Here is a 5,541-nt window from a genome sequence, read left to right as displayed (position 1 = left end):
TTAAGGATATAGTGTTTCTTCCCCCCATTCGCCGTCCCATCTCCACTCCGATCTCACCTCCTACTCCTTCTCTCGTTCCATTTTCCATTAAAATTCATTTCTAATTGACTTCATATGCAGGAGACCAACTCTATATTAAGTAGGGATTTTAACTATTTGCACCCACACAGACACACAAAGTATAAAGTACAGTTTGAAGCCAAGTTTTACCATTAATTCTCGTAGTATATTCATTAAGTATAGAGGTCCAACTTGAGGAGCAAGTGCAGAGTGACTCCTGTTGTTGAATTAACAACTGACACTCTTATTTATGATGTCAATAATCACCAAAGGTTCTTGACATGAGCTTCCAAGGCTATGGAAGCCTTCTGAGTCCAAAAACTCGGTTTTTAGCAGGGCCATATGCAAAGTAGAAGTTCTCTCCTCCCTTCAGAGAAAAGTAGATCCTTCTTGGATGGCCTATTCATTCCATTGGGGTCTCACTCACAGAGATCTTTCATGCAGAACTGTTTTCGCCACTATGTCTTGGTTTCCCATCGCACTGTATTTCATAGAATGATGGAAATAAAACAAGCTTGAAAGACATGGCATTGGTGTGTAAATGACTTCAACATTAATGAGCTATAAACAGAGAAAGAATTTCGTCTTATTTCCACTCCTTATCCCAAATAAGTATTCACTGTTATTAGATTAGTGACAATCCTCTAGTAACTGTTGATGTATACATCAAATATACAGTCATCCCTCAGTATTTGTAGAGGATTGTTTCCACAACCCCTGTGAATACCCACCACTATGAAGAGTCAACTCCTGTAATGAAATGGCATAGTATTTGCATATAGCCCTTCTACTACCTATCATATACTTCAAATCATCTCTAGACAATTTAGAACGCCTATCACAATATAAACACTATCTAAATGGTGTTTAAATTTAAATTTAATGTTAGATTTAAATTCCCTAATGTTAAATTTAAATTCCCTGAACACTATACTATTATTTAGGGAATAATGGCAAGAAAAAAGTCTGTTCATGTTCAGTGCACAGGCACACTTTTTCACCCTTCCAGATATTTTCTGTCTAGGCTTGATTGAATCCACTAGTTTCCTCCCAGCAGAGTGTCTTTTTTTTTTTTTTTCAATCATGCCAAATGTTTTTTGTTATGTTTTGTTTTTTAAAGATTTATCTATTTATTCATTTGAGAGGCAGAGCTATAGACAGAAGGAGAAATAGAGGGAGAGGTCTTCCATCTGCTGGTTAACTCCCCAAATGGCCACAACGGCTGGAGCTGGGCTGATCCAAAGCTAGGAGCCAGAAGCTTCTTCCTAATACCCATGTGGGTGCAGGGGCCCAAGCACTTAGGCCCATCTTCCACTGATTTCCCAGGCCATTAGCAGGGATCTGGATCAAAAGTGGAGCAGCTGGAACTCGAACCAGTGCCCATATGGGAAGCCAGCACCACAGGCAGAGGCTTAAGCTACTATTCCATGAAGCCAGCCCTCCAGGATAGTGTCTTCAGTTTCTAATATTTACTTCTCACTCTGCTACACACACACACACACACACACACACACAAATATATCATCTCTAGTGTTATTCTTTCTGTTAATTTGATAAACAAGTTTGAGCTGAGCTGGTATTTGATGATAATTGCTGCTCCACCAACAGAAAAGAATAAATTAGGAATTTTAACTCAAGCCTGCAGTAGTTTCACCAAAAACATGTATTCATTCATTCAACTTTTTGTTCCTGAAAATGTGCTGGTTGCTGGCTGCATAACATTGAGCAAGACAGATTGCAGCCTGGTAAGGAACAGAGTCATCAAGCAATTTTATTGAGTTCTGTGTAGGAGAAATGTTTTGTGGAAGCATATGAGAGGAAATTGTACTGTAGAGTCCAGAAATACTTCTCTAAGGAAGCGAAATTTGTGTTGGCCATAAAGGAGGCATTAGATAAGGAAAGGCTGAGTAAGTAGGAGAGACAGAAAAATTATTTGACAGCATATATATGGGCCCTGGTACAAGAAAGAGAATGGCCCATCAGAGTAAATTTTTCTCAAGACCAATAATGCAGGAGTGTAGAGAAGAGCAAGCTAAGGCAGAAGAGGTGGAAGGCAGCCTGTTTATGCAGGCTTTCAAGGGACATATTAAAGATCATGGGCTGTGTCTTTCCTTTCGTAAGAGAAATGAGAAATCACTGAAAACTATTTAACGAGAAGACATGACAAGCTCTTGCTCTCTAAAATGAAGCTACATTATGGAGACTGAACTGGAATAAGTTGATAATGGGTGAGGGTAAACAATTTAAGAGTGTCTTTGAGTGTGCTTAGTGTTGGATGATGGTGGATGGCACAAGGGATGTTGCAGGGAGATGGAGACAAGAGATGGGTTCTAAAGATATTTGGAAAGTAGAAGCCATGGGATTTGGGGAGCAAAAAGTAGGAAGGATCAAGAATAACTGCAAGCCCTGGATCACGTGCTGAGATGGGGAAATATCAATCAAGAAAAAGTTTAGTACACAAGTCATGGATTCAGTTGTTTTTACATGTTGAGTTTTTGGGGTCTTTGAGAAATCTAAGTGGAGATGCTGAGTACTCTTTTGAATAACAGACAGGACATCAGGACTGGAATGTAGATGCTTGGCTTTGTTGATGCTTGGATGGTGATTGAAGCCCTGGGAGTAGTTATGATTACTTAAGGAGAGAGAATCAAGTAGAAGAGGGCTTAGGAGTGAATTTTGGAGAAAAAAAAAATAAGAAAATTTCCAAACTCAAGAAGGAGGTACAACTGTGAATAGGTTCATCAAAGTCCCAAAGATGTTTTATAGTCTATGGGAGTTCAAAGATACAGTTTAATTCTAATGTTGGCAGGGACATATTCAAGAGGCAGGATTGTATTGGATAACAAGGAATATTTGCTAACACACACACACACATATACACACATCATTCTGAATGACTAAAATGTCACACTCACGTTTTCCTTTTTTTTTTTTTTTTTTTTTTTTTGACAGGCAGAGTGGACAGTGAGAGAGAGAGAGACAGAAAGGTCTTCCTTTTGCCGTTGGTTCACCCTCCAATGGCCGCCGCGGCTGGCACACCGCGCTGATCCGATGGCAGGAGTCAGGTACTTCTCCTGGTCTCCCATGGGGTGCAGGGCCCAAGGACTTGGGCCATCCTCCACTGCACTCCCTGGCCACAGCAGAGAGCTGGCCTGGAAGAGGGGCAACCGGGACAGAATCCGGCGCCCTGACTGGGACTAGAACCCAGTGTGCCGGCGCCGCTAGGTGGAGGATTAGCCTAGTGAGCCGTGGCGCCGGCCCACATTTTCCTTTTCCTTTCTAAGATGGTTCTAGTTCTCAGTCCAAAAAGATATTACAGATATGTTTCAGGAAAAAACAAGATATGTTCATTCTAATCTTTAAAGCTATTAACACAATCAGTGTTATGCTAACTTTAATTTTAACTATCCATTCCAGAACTTCGTTATAAATACACATAATACAGTTCGATCGGTAGCGGGAGCGGAGAGCGGACCCCAGAGAGCCCTGAGCAGCCCCACCGCCGCCACCGGCCTAGTTACCATCACACCCCGGGAGGAGCCGCAGCTGCCGCAGCTGGCCCCAATCACCATCACCGCAACTATGAGCAGCGAGGCCGAGACCCAGCAGCCGCCCGCCGCCCCCCCCTGGTGCCCCCGCCCTCAGCGCCGCCGAAACCAAGCCCGGCACCACGCGCAGCGGCGCAGGGAGCGGTGGCCCGGGCGGCCTCACATCGGCGGCACCCGCCGGCGGGGACAAGAAGGTCATCGCAACGAAGGTTTTGGGAACAGTAAAGTGGTTCAATGTAAGGAACGGATATGGTTTCATCAACAGGAATGACACCAAGGAAGATGTATTTGTACACCAGACTGCCATAAAGAAGAATAACCCCAGGAAGTACCTTCGCAGTGTAGGAGATGGAGAGACTGTGGAGTTTGATGTTGTTGAAGGAGAAAAGGGTGCGGAGGCAGCAAATGTTACAGGTCCTGGTGGAGTTCCAGTGCAAGGCAGTAAATATGCAGCAGACCGTAACCATTATAGACGCTACCCACGTCGTAGGGGTCCTCCACGCAATTACCAGCAGAATTACCAGAATAGTGAGAGTGGGGAAAAGAATGAGGGATCGGAGAGCGCTCCCGAAGGCCAGGCCCAACAACGCCGGCCCTACCGCAGGCGAAGGTTCCCACCTTACTACATGCGGAGACCCTATGGGCGTCGACCACAGTATTCCAACCCTCCTGTGCAGGGAGAAGTGATGGAAGGTGCTGACAACCAGGGTGCAGGAGAACAAGGTAGACCAGTGAGACAGAATATGTATCGGGGTTATAGACCACGATTCCGCAGAGGTCCTCCTCACCAAAGACAGCCTAGAGAGGACGGCAATGAAGAAGACAAGGAAAACCAAGGAGATGAGACCCAGGGTCAGCAGCCACCTCAGCGTCGGTACCGCCGCAACTTCAACAACCGACGCAGACGCCCAGATAACCCTAAACCACAAGATGGCAAAGAGACAAAAGCAGCCGATCCACCAGCTGAGAATTCGTCCGCTCCCGAGGCTGAGCAGGGCGGGGCTGAGTAAATGCCGGCTTAACATCTCTACCATCATCCGGTTTAGTCATCCAACAAGAAGAAATGAATATGAAATTCCAGCAATAAGAAATGAACAAAAGATTGGAGCTGAAGACCTTAAGTGCTTGCTTTTTGCCCGTTGACCAGATTACTAGAACTATCTGCATTATCTATGCAGCATGGGGTTTTTATTATTTTTACCTAAAGATGTCTCTTTTTGGTAACGACAAATGTGTTTTTTAAAAAAGCCTGGTTTTTCTCAATACACCTTTAAAGGTTTTTAAATTGTTTCATATCTGGTCAAGTTGAGATTTTTAAGAACTTCATTTTTAATTTGTAATAAAAGTTTACAACTTGATTTTTTCAAAAAAGTCAACAAACTGCAAGCACCTGCTAATAAAGGTCTTAAATAATAATAAAAAAAAATACACATAAAAAAAACTCCTCTACCCATCCTGCTTTCTATTACTTGTAGGAGTGATCTTAGTTTTTTTTTTTTTTTTTTGATAGCTTTCTCATTCCATAGAAACTAATGAAGCCACTGAACTGTTAGAAAGCTTTATTGTTACCAGTACATCAGTGCTAAATTCACTTTTGTTTTTGTCATTCTTTTTTTAATATTTATTTTATTTGTTTGAAGGACAGAGTAACAGAGAGAGGTAAAGCCAGAGGGGGGGTGGTCTTCCATCTGCTGGTTCACTCCCCAAGTGACCGCCATGGCCAGAGCTGAGCTGAGCTGAAGCCAGGAGCCAGGAGCTTCTTCCGGGTCTCCCACGGGGATGTAGGAGCCCAAGGACTTGGGCCATCTTCTGTATTCCCAGGTCATAGCAGAGAGCTGGATAGGAAGGGGAACAAGCCAGGACTAGAACTGGAGCCCACATGGGATGCCCGCACTGCAGGCTGGGCCTTTAACCTGCTGCACCAGCACTGGCC

The 5,541-nt window shown here is 43.8% G+C and overlaps 1 pseudogene across 1 annotated transcript; it reads left to right on the top strand.

The window, feature by feature from the left end:
• The first annotated feature begins 3,627 nt into the window (after nt 1–3,627).
• Nucleotides 3,628–5,049, top strand: LOC127482565 (Y-box-binding protein 1 pseudogene; annotated as a pseudogene). Its single transcript, XR_016214077.1, has one exon. The product of XR_016214077.1 is annotated as a Y-box-binding protein 1 pseudogene (transcript).
• The last annotated feature ends 492 nt before the right edge of the window (nt 5,050–5,541 follow it).

The sequence above is a fragment of the Oryctolagus cuniculus genome, chromosome 10, assembly GCF_051225735.1.
Source record: "Oryctolagus cuniculus isolate XC-2025 breed Fujian yellow rabbit chromosome 10, ASM5122573v1, whole genome shotgun sequence".
Lineage (NCBI taxonomy): Eukaryota > Metazoa > Chordata > Mammalia > Lagomorpha > Leporidae > Oryctolagus > Oryctolagus cuniculus.
Note: the sequence above shows the minus strand (reverse complement) of the source record. Positions and strands in the feature narration are given on the sequence as shown.